Genomic DNA, 22,039 nt, shown 5'->3' with positions numbered 1-22,039 from the left:
GATTTGGAGAAGACTCTTGAGAGTTCCTTGGACTGCAAGGAGATCCAACCAGTCCATTCTGAAGGAGATCAGTCCTGGGTATTCATTGGAAGGACTGATGCAGAAGCTGAAACTCCAGTACTTTGGCCGCCTGATGCGAAGAGCTGACCCATTAGAAAAGACCCTGATGCTGGGAAAGATTGAAGGCAGGAGGAGAAGGGGACGACAGAGGATGAGGTGGTTGGATGGCATCACTGACTCAATGGACATGGGTTTGGGTGAACTCCAGTAGTTGGTGATGGACAGGGAGGCCTGGCGTGCTGCGGTTCATGGGGTCACAAAGTGTTAGACATGACTGAGCGACTGAACTGAACTGAACTGTAGAGGTGATAGCTTCACTAAGTTTAGTAATTTGGTGCCAAATATTGATCTTAGTTTCATTCCTTCAGTATTAAGTAAACTCATGTTTTTCCCTTTCCTTTTCTTTTTCCCTAGGTTCTCTGTGTAGACCTTAAAAGATCAGATCTCTGCTGATTACTTAAAAAAAAAAGTTTTTTAAATAATTGAGGTGAAATGTATATAACATAAAAATCAGCTGTTTTAAAGTGTACAATTCAGTGGCATTTAGTACATTCATAATGTTGTGCAACCACCGCCTCTGTCTGTGTCCAAAATATTTTCATCACCCCAAAAGAAAACTCCATATCCATTAAGCAGTCATTTTGTAATTCTCTTTCCCCTGAGTCCCTGGCAACCATCTTTTTTTTTTTTCCTATTAATAGAGTTACCTTTTCTGGAAGTTTTATAGAAAGAGAATCATACAATATGTGGCCATTTAAGTTTGGCCTTTTTCACTTAGTATAACATGATTCATTCACATTGTAGCATGTACCAGTGCTTCCTTTTAATTGATGACTAATCTTTTATTGTGTGTATTTACCATATTTGTTATCATTCGTCTGTTGGTGGATATTTGGATTGTTTCTATCTTTTGGTTGTTGTGAATGGTGCTGCCGTGAATATTTGTGTACAAATATTTGAATGCCTGTTTTTAGTTCTTTTTGGTATATATCTACAAATAAAATGAGGTTGTATGGTAATTCTATATTTTAAGTTTCTGAGGAGCCACCAAACTGTTTCTACACTGTCTCTGTGTGTGTTAGTCACTCGTCATGTCTGACTCTTAGCCCACCAGGCTCCTCTGTCCATGGAATTCTCCAGGCAAGAATACTGCAGTGGGTTGCCATTCCCTTCTCTAGTCGATGTTCCCAATCCAGGGATTGAACCTGGGTCTCCTGCGTTGCAGGCGGAGTCTTAACCATCTGAGCCACCAGGGAAGCCCCAGATTATTTATGGTAGCAAACAACCAGGGTCCCAATTTGTTTACATCCTTGTCAAAACTTGTTGTGTTTTTTAATAAAGCTATTCTGATGAGAATGTGAAGTGGTATCTCATTGTGGTTTCAATTTGTATTTCCCTAGTGACTAATGAAATCTATATCTTTTTAGGTCCTTATTGGGATTATTTGTCTTCTTATTGTTGAGTTGCCAGAATTCTTTATGTATTTTGGATAGAAGATCATTATCAGTATATGATTTGCACATATTTTCTCTCATTCTGAAGGTTATCTTTTTACTTTCATGATCATTCTTTTGATGCACAAAAGTTTTCAATTTTGATAAAGTCTAACTTATCTATTTTTTTCTTTTGTTGTGTGTGATTTTGGTGTCATATATAACACATTGCCAAGTCCAGAGTAATGAAAATTTATGTTTTATTACTGTTTTTATTTTCTTTTCAGTGTTTTATAGTTTCAGTCTTACATTTAGGTTTTGATCCATTTTGAGTAAATTTTTGTGTTTTGTATGACGTATGGGTTCACCTTCATTCCTTTCCATGTGCCTGTCCAGTTGATCCAGGACTATTTGTTGGAGACTATCCTTTCCCGCATTAGGGCTTGGCACTATTGTTGAAAATCAATTGACTCTAGATGTATAGGCTTATTTCTGGACTCTCAGTTATTTTCTGTTGGTCTTTAGGTCTCCTCTTAAGTCAGTATCACACACAGTTTTGATTACTGTAACTTTGTAGTATATTTTGAAAACAAAAAGTATGAGCCTCCCAACTTTGTTCTTTTTTTTTTTTTTTCAAGATTGTTTTGCAGTGAGGAGTCCCTTGCCATTCATTCCATAGAAGTTTTAGAACTGGTATTTCCATTTCTGCAGACAATATTGTTTCGATTTTGATAGGGGTTGTGTTGAATCTGCATTGCTTTGGGGAGTATTGCCCTCGAAGTATTAAATTAGATCTAGAATTCTTGGTTGATAGATTTTTTTGTCTCACATCTTTAAATGTCATACTATTACCTCTGGCATCCAAGATATCTAGTGATAAATTTATTGTATTATTATTATTAATCTTATTGAGGATCCCCTGTATTTGAGTTGATTCTCTGCTTCTCTCTTGGTACTTTCAATATTTGTCTTTCACCGGTTTGACTATAATTTGTCCCCATGTGGATCTCTTTGTTTATCCTACATGGTGGAGTTTCACTGAGTTCTTTAATACGTAGATTCATGCCACATTCCCCAAGTTTTCCTGCTTTTATGAAAAAAGTAGGGATTTTTCTGAATATTACTTTTGCTTTTCAGATATGTATATTTCACTCTTACCATTTATGTTCCAGACAGCACTGGGTCTGTATTTTATAACCAGGAAAAAAACTGCTCCTTAAGGTCTTTAGCTTTGTAGCAAGTTTGGACCTGGGATAATTGAAGTGGTTTAAATTTTAGATTTATATTTTGCCAGTGTGTGTGTGTGCTGCGAGCTTAGTCACTCAGTTGTGTCTGACTCTTTGCAACTTCATGGACTGTAGCCCGCCAGGCTCTTCTGTCCATGGAATTCTCATGGAATTCTCCAGACGAGAATACTGAAGTGGTAGTCATTTCCTTCTCCAGGGGATCTTCCTGACCTAGGGATTGAACCTGGGTCTTCTACGTTGTAGGTGAATTCTTTACTGTCTGAAGTACACTGGGGATGCACATTTTGTCAGTAGGTGGAGTGTTTGAACTTTGTGGTAAAAACATGTTAGTTTATTTATTTAAATACCCCAAAAGTTAATATTTCTAAGGATACTCAGAAATATTTTATTTAAAATAAATGAGACAGGACTTCCCTGGTGGTCCAGTGCTTAACAATCCGCCTGCCAATCAAAGAACATTAGTTTGATCCCTGGGCTGGGAAGATTCCATATGCCTTGGGGCAGCTAATAAGCCCATGTACCGAAACTGAGCCTACAAGCTGCAACTACTGAAGCCTGTGCCTTGGAGTCTATGGTCTGCAACAAGAGAAGCCACTGCGATAAGAAGCCTGCATACTGCAGCTGGAGAGTAGCCTCTGCTGGCTGCAGCTAGAGACGGCTTGCATGCAGCAACCAAGACCCAGTGCAGCCCAAAATAAAAAATTTAAAAAAGAACTCTTTAAAAATAAACATGAAAAATATTAAGGAAACCTTCTATAAAACTAAAATTACTTCAAAATAAAAAGTTAAAGACTTAGTAAATGTACATTTTTATCTGTTATATTATTATCAAAATAAGCAATTGAGAGGTCTGCTTTATGCAATGAAAAGTAAAAACTTAGAAGTTAAAAGCTGAATCAGCTTTGGTTAATGTGGCATGAATGAATATTTATAAAATCCTATTTTCAGTTGCATGAAAAGAATACAACTTCCTGTTCCCAGTTGATGATAGTTATCAGAAAGAGCTAAAGCTATGACAAAACGTTAAGGGTCCATCTCAAAATATAAATCCAAGACATTATAAATCTCAATACAATGCAGTTTGGAAGAAACTAAAAAATTACACTGAGACCATATACACAATAAGTATACAGGGTATTAAGTCAGTTTTGGGAGTATCAGAGATGTAAAGAGCAGAAGACACTGCAGTGCCAAGTGAGCCCTATTTTCACAGCAAGCTGGCTGTGACTTTTGCCACTTTGAAGCTCCTGTCGCTGCTTACCTTTGTGGAGGAAAGAGTGCAGACATGGGAGTGTTTATATCACCAGGGGGAAACAAGCCCTGATCTAACCAATTGTTGAAGAAACTGATGGCATTTAGAATACTGAGGTAAAAATTGGGAGTGCACAGACATGTTTTATTCGGTGTATGTGTGTTGACACATAAATTTTTTAAAATTGTGATATGATTGACATGTAAACATTATATTTCAGTTGTGTAACATAATGATCTGACATGTGTATACATTGGGAAACAATCACTCCCATAAGTGTAGTTAACATCTGTCACCACACAGTTATAATTCTTTCTTATGATGAGAACTATTAAGATTTCCTCCATTCCCTGGAGAAGGGAATGGCAACCCACTCCAGTATTCTTGCCTGGAGAATCCCATGGTCGGAGAATTCCATGGTCAGAGAAGCCTGGCGAGCTACAGTCCAGGGGATCGCAAAGAGTCAACACAACGGAGCGGCTAACATTTTCTTTCACTTAGTAACTTTCACACTTTGTAAATATACACTATAGTATATTATTACCTATAACCACTGTGTTGTACTTAACATCCCTGTGACTTATTTTTGACTGGAAGTTTGTACCTTTTGATCACATTTACCCATTTCAGCCAGCCCCCACCTCTGGCAACCACTGGTCTGTTTTCTATGACTTGTTTGTTTTTGTTTTAGATTCCACATACAAATGAGATCATGTGCTATTTGCTTTTTCTCTGACTTATTTTACTTAGCAAAGTTCATTCATGTTGTTGCAAATAGCAGGATTTCCTTCTTTTTTTTAATGGCTAAATGATATTTCTGTGTGTGTGTGTGTACGTGTGTATACATACACACATTTATTTTATCTGTTCATACACTTGTGGGCATTTAGGCTATTTCCATTTCTTGGCTATTTGAAATAATGCTGCAGTGAACATGGTGATGCATATATCTTCTCAGTTCAGTGTTTTTGTTTCCTTTAGATAAATACCCAGAAGTAGAATTGCTGGATCATAGCTCTATTTTTAATTTCTAGAGGAATTTCTGTACTGTTATTTAAAATAGTGGCTGCACCAATTTACGGAGAAGGCGATGGCACCCCACTGCAGTACTCTTGCCTGGAAAATCGCGCGGGCCTAGCAGCCTGGTGGGCTGCAGTCCATGGGGTCGCTAGGAGTCAGACATGACTGAGCGACTTCACTTTGACTTTTCACTTTCATGCATTGGAGAAGGAAATGGCAACCCACTCCATTGTTCTTGCCTGGAGAATCCCAGGGAGAGGGGAGCCTGGTGGGCTGCCATCTCTGGGGTCGCACATAGTTGGACACGACTGAAGCGACTTAGCAGCAGCAGCAGCAGCCAGTGTTCCTGCCCACGAGGTCGTAGAGAGTCAGACACTACTAAGCACACACAACAACACACTGATTACTGATGTTGAGCCTTTTTTTATGTCCTTATTTGTCCATTTGTATGTCTTCTTTGGAAAAATGTCTACTTGGCTTCTAAGTTCATTTTTATTTATTTCTTTTTGTTCATGTCATGTGGCTTGTGGGATCTTAGTTCCCCCACCAGGAATGGGACCTGGCCCTTGGCAGTGTAAGCCTGGAGTCTTAATCATTTGACTGCCAGGGAATCCCCCAAAGTTCATTTTTAAATCAGGTTATTTGTATGTGTGTGTGTGTGTGTGTGTGTGTGAGTGTGTTGTCTTTTGTTGTTTGTTATTGAGTTGTCTGAGTTCTTTGTATATTTTGTATGTTAGCCTCTTATTGGATAAGTGGTTTGAAAATATATTTTCCCATTCCATAGGTTCCTTTTTCACTTTATTGATGGTTTCCTTTGCAGTGTAGAAGCTTTTTAGTTTTTTTGTACTCCTCTTTGTTTATTTTTGTTGGCTTTGATTTGGTGTCAGATCCAAAAAAATCATCACCCATACCTATGTCAAGGAGCTTACAGCCTGTGTTTTTTCTTCTAGGAGTTTAACATTTTCAGGGCTTGTATTCAAGTCTTTAACCCATTTTTCAGCTGATTTTTGTTTGTTTAGTATATAATAGTAGTCCAGTTTCATGCTTTTGCATGTGGCTGTCGTGTTTCCCAATACCATTTATTGAAGAAACTATCCTTTCCCTATTATATATTCTTGTTGTCTTTGTTGTAAATTAATTGTTCATATATGCGTAGGTTTATTTCTGAGCTCTCTGTTCCATTGATCTGTGTGTCTGTTTTTAAAACTGTGGCTGCGCCAGTTTACATTCCCACCAACAGCATATGAGGGTTTCCTTTCCTCCATGTCCTGCACAACATTTATTCCTTCCCTTTTTGGTAATAGCCATTCTAACGGGTGTGAGGTGGTATCTCTTATGGTATCATCATATTGTGACCTGAGGGATCTCAGTTGCTCCTTGACCAGGGGGATTGAACCAGGGCCATGGTAGTGAAAGCTCAGAATCCTAATCACTATGCTGCCTGGGAACTCCCAGATTATTACAACTTTTAAACATAGTTGGAAATCAGGAAGCATGTTATGATACCTCTCCTCTAGTTTTGTTCTTGTCACAATTGCTTTGGCTATCCTATTTATAAACTTTAGAATTATTTACTGTTTCTTTGAAAAATGTTATTGGAATTTTGATAGGGATTGTATTGAATTTGTAGATTACTTTGGGTAGTATGGATATTTTAGCAATCTTGATTCTTTTAATCCATGAGCATAGAATATCTTTCTATTTGTATCTTCAATTATTTCATCAGTGTTCTATAGGTTTTAATGTACAGGTCTTTTAAATAAACTTCTTGGTTAAGTTTATTCTTAGGTATTTTATTCTTTTGAAGCAATTGTAATGGGATTGTTTTCTTAATTTCTCTTTCTGATAGTTCATTATGGTACAGAAACAAAACCTATTTTGCATATTGACTTTGTATCCTACAACTTTACTGAATTCATTGATTAGTTCTAACAATTCTTTGTGGAGTCTTTAGGGTTTTCTACATATAATATCATGGCAAATAGTAACAGTTTTACTTTACTTTCTGACTTAGATGCCTTTTTCTTACCTAATGGTCTGGCTGGAACTTCCAATACTTTGTGGAGTAGAAGTGTCAGTAGTAGGCACCCTTGTCTTGTTTCTAATCTTAGAGGGAAAGCTTTTAGCATTTTACCATTGAGTGTGTTAGTTGTGAGTTTATCATATATGACCTTTATTAAGTTGAGGTATGCTCCCTCTTTTATTCACTACGTTGAGGTTTTTTTTTTTTTTTAATCATGAATGGATACTGAATTTGGTCAAATGTATTTCTTGCATGTATTGAGATACTCATCTGATTTTTATCCTTCATTTTGTTAATGCGTTGTGTAACAGAGCCATCCTTGCATCCCTGGAATAAATCCCATTTGATCATGGTATATGATCCTTTTAATGAATTACAGAATTCAATTTGCTATAATTTTGTTGAGGATTTTTGCATCTATGTTTTTGTGGCATATAGGCCTGCAGTTTTCTTCTCCTATGGTGGTCCTGCCTGGGTTTTGGTATCAGGTAATGCTGGCCTTGTAAAATGAATTTTGAATTATTCCTGCCTCTTCTCTCTTGGAAGAGTTTGGGAAATTCAGTTTAGTCGCTCAGTCATGTCCAACTCTTTGCAGCCCCATGAACTGCAGCACGCCAGGCCTCCCTGTCCATCACCAACTCCCAGGGTTCACTCAAACTCGTGTCGATTGAGTCAGTGATGCCATCCAACCACCTCATCCTCTGTCGTCCCCTTCTCCTCCTGCCTTCAATCTTTCCCAGCATCAGGATTTTTCGGATGAGTCAGCTCTTCACATCAGGTGGCCAAAGTATTGGAGTTTCAGCTTCTGCATCAGTCCTTCCAATGAACACCCAGGACTGATCTCCCTCAGGATGGACTGGTTGGATCTGCTTGCAGTCCAAGGGACTCTCAAGAGTCTTCTCCAACACCACAGTTCAAAAGTATCAATTCTTTGGCGCTCAGCTTTCTTTACAGTCCAACTCTCACATCCATACATGACCACTGGAAAAACCATAGCCTTGACTCGACAGACCTTTGTTGACAAAGTAATGTCTCTGCTTTTTGCTATGCTCTCTAGGTTGGTCATAACTTTCCTTCCAACAATATTCAAGAGGCTCTTTAGTTCTTCACTCTCTGCCATAAGGGTGGTGTCATCTGCGTATCTGAGGTTATTGATATTTCTCCCAGCAATCTTGATTCCAGCTTGTGCTTCTTCCAGCCCAGCGTTTCTCATGATGCACTCTGCATATAAGTTAAATAAGCAGGGTGACAATATACAGCCTTGACATACTCCTTTTCCTATTTGGAACCAGTCTGTTGTTCTAAGTCCAGTTCTAACTGTTGCTTCCTGACCTGCATTCAGGTTTCTCAAGAAGCAGGTCAGGTGGTCTGGTATTCCCATTTCTTTCAGAATTATCCAGTTTATTGTGATCCACACAGTCAAATACAGCTTTGGCTTAGTCAATAAAGCAGAAATAGATGTATTTCTGGAACTCTTTTGCTCTTTTGATGATCAGCAGATGTTGGCAATTTGATCTCTGGTTCCTCTGCCTTTTCTAAAACCAGCTTGAATATCTGGGAGTTCATGGTTCATATATTGCTGAAGCCTGGCGTGGAGAATTTTGAGCATTACCTTACTAGCGTGTGAGATGAGTGCAATTGTGCGGTAGTTTGAGCATTCTTTGGCATTGCCTCTCTTTGAGATTGGAATGAAAACTGACCTTTTCCAGTCCTGTGTCCACTGCTGAGTTTTCCAAATTAGCTAACATATTGAGTGCAGCACTTTCACAGCATCATCTTTTAAGATTTGAAATAGCTCGGCTGAAATTCCATCACCTCCACTAGCTTTGTTTGTAGTGATGCTTCCTAAGGCCCACTTGACTTCACATTCCAGGATATCTGGCTGTAGTTTGAGAAGGAGGAGTGTTAATTCTTTGATTGTTTGGATTCACTGGTGAAGCTCTCAGCACCTAGACTTTTGTTGGGTGGTTTTAATTATTGATTCAGTCTCCTTACTAGTAATTGACATGTTTAGGTTTTCTTTTTCTTTATGAATCAATCTTGTTAGATTTTTTTTGATAGGAATTTGTCTGTTTCTTCTGGAATGTTCAACTTTTTGATGTATAATTGTTTATACTAGTCTCTCATGATCTTTTATATCTCTGTGATATTCATTGTGACCTCTCTTTCATTTCTCATTTATTTGAGTCCTCTCTGTGTTTTCCTCGGTGAGGCTAGCTAAATGTGTGTCCATTTTGTTTATCATTTTAAAGAGCTAGCTGTAAGTTTTTCTTTTCTTTTTTTTTGTTGTTAGTCCCTATTTCATTATCTGATTTGATCTTTGATAAATCCTTCCCTTTACTACTAACTTCGGGCTTTGTTTTTTAATAGTTCCTTGAGGTGTAAAATGAGATTTTTTTATTAGAGATCCTTATTATTTCTAAATAATAGACATTTATTGCTGTGAACTACCCTCTAAACTGCTTTTGCTGCATTCTAAGAGGTGTGGTATGCATATTTCTATTTTCATTTGTCTCAACATATTCTTTGATTTCTCTTGACTTTTTTCATCCATTAGCTGTTCAGTAGTGAAGTGAAGTAAAAGTAGCTCAGTTATGTCCAACTCTTTGCGACTCCATGGACTATGTCCATGGAATTCTCCAGGCCAGAACATTGGAGTGGGTAGCCTTTCCCTTCTCCAGGAATCTTCCCAACCCAGGTCTCCCGCGTTGCAGGTGAATTCTTTCCCAGCTGAGCCATAAGGGAAGCCCAGTACAGTTGTTCAGTAGCATATTGTTTAATCTCCACAATTTGTGAATTTTCCAATTTTCTTCTTACAGTTGATTTCTAGTTTTATACCATGATCACTGGGAAAGACTCTTTATATAATTTTAGTTTTCTTAAATTTATTTTTAAGACTTGTCCTGTGGCCTGTCCTGAAGAATATTCCTTATGTGCTTGAGAAGAATGTGTATTCTGTTGTTTTCTATATGTGTATGGTCCATATGGTCTAACGTGTCATTTCAAACCAGTGTTGATTGATATTTGATTTTAATTAGTATGCTCTACTCTTACTGTATTGCTGTCTTTCTCCTTATATGCCTCTTAGTACTTACTTTATGTATTTTGTGCTGTTATATTGCAAGCACAAATATTTGCAAATGTTATATCCTCTTTTGGATTGACCCCTTTATCTTAACATAATTCCTTTTTTTTTCCTTAATGTAGTCTTTGTCTTAGCACATTATTGACTGGAGATGTGTTAATATGTCTTTTGTTTCCTGAACATTATTGAGCAGAGATGTATCATTTGTTTTTTAGAGAGTGATATAATTAATATCACTTTGGAAAGCTGTTGGAGTTTAAAATTGATTACGGCTTCATTATGCAATGTATGATTATTATCATTCACATTTTGCTCCATTAGGTTTTTGTCCCAACCTTGTGTATATTATACATGCAGGTTTATTACCATAAAATTTTCGAAAATGATGTGTCATGAAATTTTGAGTGAAGAATTTTTCAGTGAATTTTGTGCAGGTACTCCCTGATAGTCTGAGTGACATATATACTAGTGTCTCAGAAGATGATAGTTCTTCAGAATATAGTTCTGATTCAGATGATGTGAATATTTGTTATTGGTGTTGTTCACTTGCCAAGTCGTGTCTGACTCTGTGCAGCCCCCTGGACTGCAGCACACCATACTTTCCTGTTCCTTACCATCTCCTGGAATTGGCCCAAGTTAGTGTCCATTGAATTGGTAATGCTGACTCATTGGAAAATACTCTGATACTGGGAAAGATTGAAGGCAGAAGAGGGTGACATAGGATGAGATAGTTGGATGGCATCACCAGTGTGAATATTAGACCACCACCACCACCACCACCAACAACAAAAAACAGAAAACCTCAGTGATTGATTCTGATACAGAAAGTGAAAATGAAACTCATGGTGCTGGGGAATGCTCCTTTGCTTCTACAGAAGAGTGGATCGAAGACAACATTTCACAAAAATTAGACTTTATAGGTGTGTTAGGTGTAGCTATGGAATGTGATAACCTGCAAAGTGTTAGTATAATAACAGAATTAATTTTTGGTAATGACTTTCAAGTTGGTGGTTTCTCAAACAAACTTGTATCACCAACAGATTGAAAAATCATATAAAATGGACTGATATAACCAATAGTAACACAAAGAAGTTACTTGAATTAATAATTTTGATGGGACAAATAAGTCACACTGCAAAGAATATTGATCAGCTGATGCCTTACTTGAGGCACCTATCTTTCCAAAGATTTTGATGAGAAGGTTTGAACAAATAATGACATTCTTCACTTTAAGAATAACTCAGAAACTCCACTTCCTGCAGACAGAATTTCAAAAGTTAAACCTTTTTTGGATTATTTTCTTCCAAAATTTTATTAGATCTATATATCGGAACAAGAGCTACCACTTAATGAGGCAATGATAAAGTCGAGAGGACAACTCAGATTCAAAAGCCTGTAATCCCAGAAAACTTACAAAATATGGAATTTTGGTCAGGATGATTAGCAGAAGTAAACCTGGATATATATGTAACCTTGAGATTTACACAGGTGAAAGAAAGAATCTGCAGGAAACAATATCACTGGCTCTACAGTGTTATCTTGGTTCATGGCACTGTATTTACCAAGACAATTATTACAGTAGTGTGTCCACATCTGGAATATTGTTGAAAAATAAAGACAGAGTTTACGGGACTTACAAGAGAGAATCTACCAAGCAAATTAAAGAAGAGATCTAAAAATCTACAGAGGGGAGGAAAGACATTCTTATGGAAGGGAGAAGTGATTCTTATATAGAAAGACAGAAGGCTAGTCCACATGGTGATGACTATTCATGACACCTCCATAACATCTACAGGAAAAGAAGAACTGGCTATCAGATAACTAAGCCCACTGTAAGTTCAGTTCAGTTCAGTTCAGTTGCTCAGTCGTGTCCGACTCTTTGTGACCCCATGAATTGCAGCATGCCAGGCCTCCCTGTCCATCACCAACTCCCAGAGTTTACTCAAACTCATGTCCATCGAGTTGGTGATGCCATCCAGCTATCTCATCCTCTGTTGTCCCTTTCTCCTCTTGCCCTCAATCCCTCCCAGCATCGAGGTTAGAGTATAATAAATATATGAAAGAAGTTGATTGTTCTGATCAATATCTGGTAAACTTCAATATCCTCCAGAAAACTTGAAAATGGTATAACAAGTGGGTTTTTATTTGAGTAATTGCAGTTTATTCAATGTGTTTAAAATTTATTGTAGGCTTAATGCTATAGAAGGCAATGGCACCCCACTCCAGTAATCTTGTCTGGAAAATCCCATGGATGCAGGAGCCTGGTGGGCCGCAGTCCATGGGGTCGCGAGGAGTTGGATACGACTGAGCGACTTCACTTTGACTTTTCACTTTCATGCATTGGAGAAGGAAATGGCAACCCACTCCAGTATTCTTGTCCGGAGAATCCCAGGGATGGGGGAGCCTGGTGGGCTGCCGTCTATGGGGTCGCACAGAGTCAGACACGACTGAAGCGACTTAGCAGCAATGCTATAGGGTGAAATGACTTGCAAGCAATTTTTGTGAGTAATAGCTAGAGAGTGGGTAACTGACCATTCTGTTGAATGTAGTGGTAGTCTTACACTTGGTCCTTCTTGTGGCATTTTTTTAAAATGTAATTTTATTTTCTTTAATTTGTTATTTATTTATTTATTTTTGGTTGTACCAGATCTTTTTGCTCTTGTGGGCTTTCTCTAGTTGTGGTGAGCAGGGACTGCTCGTTGTTGGGGTGCCTGGGCTCTACTGCTTTTTTTTTAAAAAATATATATATTTTATTTATTTGACAGCTTCGGATTTTAGCTGTGGCACCCGGGATCTTGAATTGCACTATGTGAATGCTCTGTTGTGGCATGCGGTATCTAGTTCCCTGACCAGGGATTGAACCTGGGCTCCCTGTACTGGGAGCTCAGAGTCTTAGCCACAGAACCATCAGGGAAGTCCCTGCCCTTTTTTTTTTTTTTTTTAAGTTTTTTGTTTTGATTATTAATTGTGTATTGAAAGCAGTAAGAAGTTCGATGACACCAAATAAGCCAGTTCTGGGTTTTTCCCCAAGATAAAGTTTAATAGCTCCAGCTTCTTCAGTGTTTTATGAAAATATAAAGGAAGAAAGTAGAGGTTATCATTTTTGATGGCAGATCTGACTCTTAGGCTGAAGGAGTGAAAGCATATATAGACAGGAGCCTCTAGATCAGGCAAGCAAGGGGACTTCAAGGACTCCTGCTCCAGCTAGGGTGTTCCAACCAAAGTGCCCATGCTGACCCAAGAAAAGACTGGGGTTCTTCCAGGGATTCTGAGAGTGGTGGCTACAGCCTTCACCCCATTTCCTGGGTGGCCATGTAAGCCCAAATGCAAGCACAGAAGCTGTGGGGTGTGGGATAACCCAAGACAGAGCAAATCACAGGGACCCTATTGTGACTATGCAGAATGAATCATGGTTGGTTCTGCCCTGTTCCACGTTCCCAGTGGGAAAGAGACTGCCAGTAGACTGGATTCAGGCCATTACTGCAGAACCTACACTAGGCATATTTCTCCCTTCTGTGTGTTCAAGTGTTCTCCTTGTCTTGTATTTGTAACTATTAAAAAAAAATGCACTGACTTTGGGTTAAAAATCAACCACCAAAATGCATCTTAACACAGATCTAAAGCCCAGAGGAGGCACATCAGACTTGTCTGACACAGCAACTCTTGGATGACCTGTGTGCTTAAAATCCCTTCTCTGTATTAAACAGTGGGTTGATTTTCCTTTTACCCCCCCCCCCCAAAAAAAAAAAGAGCTGAGTAGTATTGCATAGGGGAACTTCCCTGTAGTTCAGATGGTAGAGAATCTGCCTTCAATGCAGGAGACCTGGGTTTGATCCCTGGGTCAGGAGGATCCCTGAAAAAGGAAGTGGCAACACACTCCAGTATTCTTGCCTGGAGAATTCCATGGACAGAGGAGCCTGGTGGGCTACACAGTCCATGGGGTTGCAAAGAGTCAGACAGGACTTAAGTGACTACCACACAGTATTGAACAGGAGTACCAGAAACTGCCTCATTGGAAACAAGAACTATTTACATTAAATAAAAACCCAGTTGCAGGCTGCATCTGCACATTTACAGCATGGTGAAGCACACCGTTACCAACCCTGGAGACAGCTTCTGGCACCCACATCATAGGGGCACATTTGCCACATGAGAGTAAAACGAGGGTAGAAGGAGGAAGTGAGAGGGGAGGAGAGAAGAGTACAGCTCATTTCTGGTTCTGAAGCTGACTGGACAGCCAGTCCAGTCCCTCATAGACCCATCCCCACTGGAGGCACAGGTGGCCTGAATGTACCAATTCCTGTGGTGTAGAGTGTGTAGACCTAGCGTGTCTGTGATCCTGGCTGCATTCATGGCACTGGGAAGGTCCTATTTGTTAGCAAACATGAGCAGAACAGTGTCCCTAAGCTCGTCTTCTGCTAGCATCCTCATGAGCTCCTTGTGGACCTCATTCACATGCTCTGTGTCACTGCTGTCAACCGCAAAGGTGAGACCTTGTCTGATTTAGAAGTAGTGGTACCACAGAGGCCAGGTCTTGTCCTGGCCCCCCGTGTCCCACACAGTGAAGCTGATGTTCTTGTATTCCATGGTCTCCACATTGAAGCCTTTAGTGGGAATGGTGGTCACCATTTCACCCAGCTTTAGTTTGTACAGGATGGTGGTCTTTCTAGCAGCATCTAGGCCCACCATGAGAATGCACATTTCTTTTTTGCCAAAAAGGCCCTTGAATAGGTTTGCAAAAATATTCCCTGTGCTGTAGACTGGTGGGAGCGACACTGGCCAGAGAAACCCTCCTTGACCACAGGGCAGCTGCTGCTCAGAGGTGTTGGTTTCACTCACACGGGCTTCTCTTTGTGCTGCCTTTTCTTGTTGCTCAACACAGGCTCCAGTGCATGGGCATCAGTAGGTGTGGCACACAGGCTTAGTAGTTGTGGCTCATGGGCTCTAGAGCACGGGCTGAGTAGTTGTGGTGCAGGGGCTTAGCTGGTCTCAGCATGTGGGATTTTCCCAGATGAGGGATAGAATCATGTCCCCTGCATTGGCAGACGGATTGTTATCCACTGTGCCGCCAGGGAAGCCTGTTGTGGCATTTCTAAAAGAGCTTCCTGCAAAGATCCACCTTGTCAACTACCAGGTAAAATAATATATTCTAGAGGAAATAATACCTACAGGACTGGGGGAAAAATGCCACCAGAAAGTGTAGAGTCTGCTCTTCCAGGGCAAGATGCAGTGAACCATGGTGTATTTGTACTGGGCGTTCAGTTCCCCTGCACAGAGGTGCCTGCTATACTGCCTATCACACTCTAATGAAATACTAAAATGCTTTAGTGGGGCATGTACAAGGCTTCAAATAAGTACATGAAGTACAATAAAAGTTGGTGATATTTACTCAAATGGAGATGTTTCAGTATTCTCTTACATAACAAATCATGGGCCACGGACTTTAGTTTCTACAAAAATCCCCCAGTGAATCATGTGTTAAAGCCTATTTTGTCTGATATAAGTATGGCCACCCCAGCTTTCTTTGGTTTCCATTTGAATGTGAATATCTCTTTCCATCCTTTCACTTTCAGTGTGTGTATTATCTTACATCTGAAGTGAGTCTCTTATAGGCTGTGTATAAATGGGTCCTTTTTATTTAATGCTTTTAGGCACTTTATCTTTTATTTGGAGAATTTAACCCATTTAACATTTTAAGTAATTTTTTTTCATTTAAAGTAATTTTTGATAGATATGTGCTTATTGACATGTTGTTTTCTGACTTTTATAATTCCTTTTTTTTTTCCTTTTCATATTCTCACCCTATGTGATTTGATGATTTTTCTATAGTGGTATGTTTAGATTCCTTTTCTTTATCTTTTACATTTCTACTATAAGTTTTTGATTTGTGGTTACCAAGAAGCTTATTTAAAACTTGTTTATAAGTCTGTTTTAAATTGATAATATAGTCTATTTTAAATTGATAACATCAGTATAGTGTATTCTATTCTAAAACTCTTATACAAAGCTTTTACTCCCCTCCCTTGCTAATTATTTTTATTACTTTGGCCTTTTACACTAGATTTACAAATGATTGACCTACCATCTTTACATTAGATTATTCTGAATTTTACTATATATTTATTTTTATCAGTGAAATTCATACTTCGTTTCCCTTTTGCTAATTCACTCCCTTTTGTTTCAACTTGCAGGAATCCCTTTAACATTTAAGGCCAGTCTAGTGGTGATGAACTCCTTCAACTTTTCCTTGTCTGGAAACTCTTACCTCTTCTTCCATAATGAAAGACAGCTTTGCTGGGTAGAGATTGCTTGGTTGGCAGTTATTTTCTTTCAGCACTTTGAATATGTTGTGCCACTCCTCCCTTCTGACCTGCAGTGTTTCTATTAAAAAATCTACTGATTTTGTGGGAGATTTTCCTTGTACATAATAAGTTGTTTTGTACTGCTATTTTTTAAAATTCTCTCCTTGTCTTTAACTTTTGACATTTTAATCATAAATAGTTTGGGTCTCTTTCAGTTCATCTTATATAGACTCTCTGAACTTCCTGGATCTGAATGTCTCTTATCTTCCCCAGTTTAGGGCAGTGATTATCAGCCATTATTTTTTTAAGTTTTTTGCCCTTTTCTCTGTTTTTCTTCTGAATCTCCTATAATGTGAATGTTGGTCCACTTAATGTTGCCCTATAAGTCCTTTAAATTGTCTTTTTGCTGCTGATTAGATGAGTTCCAGTGCTTTGTTCATGTTTACTGATTCTTCTGCTTCATGTAGTCTGTTGTTGAACTCTGTTACTTTCTTGTATTTTCTTTCTGTTGAAAATCTCTCTTTGTTCATCCTAGCTATTTTAGCATTTTTATGACTGTTAATTTGAACTTTATCAGTTATATCATTGATCTCCATCTCATTAAGGCTATTTTCCTGAAGTTTTATCTTGTTCTTTTGTTTGGAACATACTCCTCTGTTTCTTTGTTTTCCTTGAGTCTCTGTGGTGGTTTGGGTGCATTAGAATAAACAGCAACCTCTCCAAGTCTTGAAGAGTGGCCTTGTGTAGGAGATGAATCTTATTGTTCAACCTTGCCCTAGATTTTGGTTGTCTCTCGAACCTTTGTGATTGTCCAAATAGCCTACCTTATTCTTAGTGGGTCCTATTAGTTTAGGTTGTCTAAGCTCTATCAGTATCCCTAGAGGAGGTTCTTAGTATCTAGGTTTAGCCCAGTTGGAAGCTGGAGGCTCAGGGAGCAGCTTTTGAAGTACATGCAAAAATACCTTTTTTAGGGGGAAACTGGGACATGGGTATTTCTTTCTGCTCGCTCTGCACTGTAACCTGGGAGGTTAGCCACAGTGAACCTGTACAATCCATCCGAGAACTCTTAGTTCACTCTGCCTTGTTCTCATGCTTGCTTTCAAAGCTAGTTTTGGTGGCCTGTCTTGCAGGTGCAGGTCTTAGGAGTTGGGGCTGCCAGAAGCAGGACCCAAACCCTTTGCTCCTCACAGAGAAGCTGAATGTTGTAAGTTCCCTCACAATTTATGGGGGAGGTTTACGGTGAGACTGTCTCAGCTTCTTCAGCCTGTTTCAGTGTGGGGTTTTGTCATTTGCTTGATATGTAGGAGTTGCTCATCTAATTTTTTAGTTTCTTTCAGAGGGAATTATTCTACCTGTGGCTGTAAATTCAGTGTGCCCATGATAGGAGGTGAGTTCAGGATCCTCCCATGTTGCTGTCTTGAATTGATATATACAACATACAGAAAGCAGAGAAGAACTAAAGAGCCTCTTGATGAAAGTGAAAGAGGAGAGTGAAAAAGTTGGCTTAAAACGAACATTCAGAAAACTAAGATCATGGCATCTGGTCCCATCACTTTATGGGAAATAGATGGGGAAACTGTGATAGACTTTATTATCTAGGGCTCCAAAATCACTGCAGATGGTGATTGCAGCCATGAAATAAAAGATGCTTGCTCCTTGGAAGGAAAGTTATGACCAAGCTAGACAGCATATTAAAAAGCATAGACATTACTTTGCCAATAAAGGCTCGTCTAGTCAAAGCTTTGGTTTTTCTAGTAGTCATGTATGGATGTGAGAGTTGGACTGTAAAGAAAGCTGAGTGCTGAAGAATTGATGCTTTTGAACTGTGGTGTTGGAGAAGACTCTTGAGAGTCCTTTGGACTTCAAGGAGATACAACCAGTCTATCCTAATGGAAATCAGTCCTGAATATTCATTGGAAGGACTGATGCTGAATCTGAAACTCCAGTGCTTTGGCCACCTGACGTGAAGAACTGACTCTTTGGAAAAGACCCTGATGCTGTGAAAAATTGAAGGCAGGAGGAGAAAGGGACAGTGGAGGATGAGATGGTTGGATGGTATCACCGACTCAATGGACATGAGTTTGAGTAAGCTCCAGAAGTTGGTGATGGACAGGGAGGCCTGGCGTGCGACAGTCCATGGGGTCGCAAAGAGTCGGACACGACTGACGAACTGAACTGAACTGAAAAAAAAAAAAAAAAAAAAAGTTGGCAATGTTTAAAATTTGGTTGATTTAAACATTGAAAAGTAGTAGCCGCAAAGGAGGAGACTAAGGTAGATAATCAGAGTAACAAAATGAATTTGATACAGAATTTAGGAGAGGAATTTAAGAAGTATTTTTTGTGACGTATTTAAGAAGGAAGAATAAAATGGCATAGTGGGTGATGGGGAACAACAGTCACACTGATATTGTTGAGAACCTAATTTATGAAATAGAAAAATAACTTTAGAAATTCTATTAAAAGACAAATCAAAATCATATATTATGAAGTTAATTAGAGATAAGAGACTTGTTGGTGAGAGCTAAGAGAGCCAAAATCCTTGTCATAGTTAATTGAGAAAGAACACTTGGAACAGAGGGACAAAGAATAATCAAACAATAAGCCAAAGTTCCCCACATCTTCATATTTCAGTTGCTGGGCACAAATATTGAAAGGATTGACATAACCTGGGTAAATTTCTGAAATCTAAACTTTTACAAAACCCCAGAATTCTCCCAAGTATCAAAATAGAAGAAAGGAGGAAAAAAAGATTTCCTGAAAGGGAAAAAGACTCAGATTGGCATCATACTTTTAATCTGCATCAGTAAATAATATTAGATGACATGGAGAAATGTTTAAAATTTAGAGTTCCTGGGGGAATTAATTGATTATAAAATTCTGTATCCATTTCTACTATAACCATTCATCAAATGCAGTGAAGCATAAATAACTGGACAATAAGAACAGAAAAAAATTTTAAATTCTTTTATTTCCCATCTATGATATTGTGAAATAAAATTGGAATATTACCTGAATTGTTTCCAGATACCTGTTGTAGCTTGACTAATACTTTGAACTTTTTAGCAGAGTTGGGCACTTCAGCTAGTATAGATCACTTGCACAGAAGGACAGAGTGTACAAAAGGAGTAGTCTGTGACCTATATCCAAGCTGTGTGTGGCTGTACCAAATATCTGCTTAAGGTATGGGAGGGAGGTGGAAGGGTAACTTCTTTAATTTCCTCATCAGTATAAAATCATGTGCCACATTTGAAGGATTAAAAAATTGTTTTGAAATACTGAAAACATCAAAAAGATACAAAGAATATTAGGACACTATTGTGTCTACCTCCCAGTTAAAAAAATATTAGCTACCCAGATGAATGTTCATTTTTCCCACAGAGACATAACCAATTTTTTTGTATCTGGGGATTCTGGGAGGATGGCAGCAATGGTAGAATAGTTTCTTAATCTTGTATGACTTTCCCAGAAAAACAGGACATATAGGAAAACCCCAGATCTATGAACATTGACGAGAAAATTAGTTGACCTTGTTTCTCTCTACAAACCCTCACGTACCAGTGTTTGGGAATAGACCACTAAGAGTTCCAAGACCTGTGTATTAATTTCTACTTAAGAAGAAGGAAGCCATGGAATTTCAAATGAATGTGAGAATCAAAAAATAGCCAATCACTGGAAAGTCTGGAGGACCATTTAAGAATACCAGCTGAAACTGGGAGGTGTTTTGTGCATACTGATAGAAGAAATTAACAGTATTAAAAATAAATAATTATTAATTATTTTTATTTTAATAAAAAATAATTTAAATAAATAATTGCAAAGTGAAATCAATAAAATTCAGATTTGATGCAAAAAATCATTATCATAGTCAACTGGGAAATTTGGTCAGGAAAAGAACATAAAGGTAAAATATTAGAAGTGAACAGTTTAAGTAGCTACATTAAGATTTTTGGTTGGAGTTTCAATGTCAAACTCTCAAAAATTAATAGAATGAATATACAGAGAAGTAGAAGGATATAGTAGACCTGAAAATCATGGTGAACCAATGCAACATAATAAAGATTTATACAGTTTTGTCACAACGCAAATTCCTATTCAAGTTCCCATAGACTGTAAACTAGCAGACACTGAAACATATCCAGGAACGTAAAACAAGGTGCAAAAATTTTGTGGTCTAAAGGTATTGAATAGAGATAGTGAAGGACAGGGAAGCTTGGCGTGCTGCAGTCCATGGGGTGACAGAGTCAGAAATGGCTTAGTGACTAAACAACGAAGGTATTGAAATCATACAGAGTCTGTTCCCTTATCATTGTGAAATTATGTTAGAGATCAATATCAAAAGATAGTTGAAAATGACACACACATTTTCAAGTGCAGTGTGACATTTACCAAGAGAAATTTTTGACTTAGCCATCGAAAACCACCAAATTTTAAATTTGACCCACTTTATATACTCAACATTACTGTTCTCTATCATAGGGGACCTTTCTGGACAACAGGAATGGGCCCTTAACGTTTTTTTTCCTTCTGATTGGATTTGGAAATGGGGATCCTTGACAGGACCTTGGGAAAAGGAGGGGACTAAAGTCTGGGTATATTCTCCCCTGACTCGACTTCCTATGTGTAGGTGCTGGCTTTCCCTGAAAATCCGAGCTTGTGGGTGATAGGACCTGCTGTGTTGCCACTAGCCTGGGTTATTCCACTATCTCTTGTGATCCCCCTCATCCAAAACTTTGTAAATAGTCTGCTTGTAAATAAACTCCTTAAATTAATCTAACTTGAGTGGGCCATCTGTTTCCTAAAAACCCTTTCTGATACAGTGGATGAGCTTAGGGTTTTTGCCTGTGTAGAGAGTAAGAAACTAGAAGATGTACTGGTTTTGATTAAGAAAAAATACAGTACAGAAAAAATACTGTTACAGAAAAACATATGAATTACCAAGCTGAAAAAATAGCAAAATTTTCAAATTTATGTATTATATAAAAATGTATAATAGAGACAATGGGTTTATATTTATTTGATAATATACTGTTCATTAGTATTGTGTTGGTTAAATTTCCTCAGTGAGATCATTGTGATTATATAGAATGCTGTTTTCTTAGAGCTATGGCACAATATTTAGGGATGAAATGTCATGACATATCAACTAACACAAAACAGACAGCAAAAGAAAAAGGTATGTGCATGTGTAAGAAGAGACAAAGCAATTATGTCAAAGTGTTAATAATTGGTTAAGATATAGGGTATCTTTGTTCAGATATATGAGTATTCATTGTTCTTGCAACTCTTGTGGCTTTAAAATTTTCAAAATAAAAAGGGAAAATATTCAACATAACAAAAGATAAATACGTATATGGATAAAGATCTTTAAACTAATGAGAAACATACTATACCAACATTTGAACAAGCAGATCACCAAAGGAGATATACAAAAGGTCCTTAAAGAAAGTGATCCTTGACTGAATAATAAAGAAATGCAAATATAAATGAACTGTCAGTGTTAATCCAAAAAAAGTAGTTAAGATTCAAAAAAGTAATGCCCAGTGCTGATGTGGATGTAGCAGATTGAATATGAAGCACAGTGTGGTGCCTCCTATTGAATAAGTCTAGTGAAAGAATA

The 22,039-nt window shown here is 38.2% G+C and overlaps 1 protein-coding gene and 1 pseudogene across 20 annotated transcripts in view; one reads left to right on the top strand and one right to left on the bottom strand.

Moving 5' to 3' along the window:
* Positions 1–22,039, top strand: part of DNM1L (dynamin 1 like) — a 63,734-nt gene that overhangs the window by 4,849 nt on the left and 36,846 nt on the right. The window contains exons 2-3 of one of the 20 annotated variants that reach the window (XM_060413211.1): positions 17,553–17,626; positions 17,760–17,809. The exons of 16 other annotated variants lie outside the window; for them this stretch is intronic. The gene's annotated coding sequence lies outside the window, so the exon portion shown is untranslated. Of the gene's footprint in view, positions 1–17,552; positions 17,627–17,749; positions 17,810–22,039 lie in introns of all 20 variants that reach the window. 3 more of the 20 variants (XM_060413208.1, XM_060413210.1, XM_060413209.1) reach the window with 3 other exon arrangements.
* On the bottom strand, positions 13,910–14,863 carry LOC114114037 (ADP-ribosylation factor 1-like; annotated as a pseudogene).

The sequence above is a fragment of the Ovis aries genome, chromosome 3, assembly GCF_016772045.2.
Source record: "Ovis aries strain OAR_USU_Benz2616 breed Rambouillet chromosome 3, ARS-UI_Ramb_v3.0, whole genome shotgun sequence".
Taxonomy (NCBI): domain Eukaryota; kingdom Metazoa; phylum Chordata; class Mammalia; order Artiodactyla; family Bovidae; genus Ovis; species Ovis aries.
The sequence above is the reverse complement of the archived record's forward strand: the minus strand, read 5'-3'. Positions and strand labels throughout refer to the sequence as shown.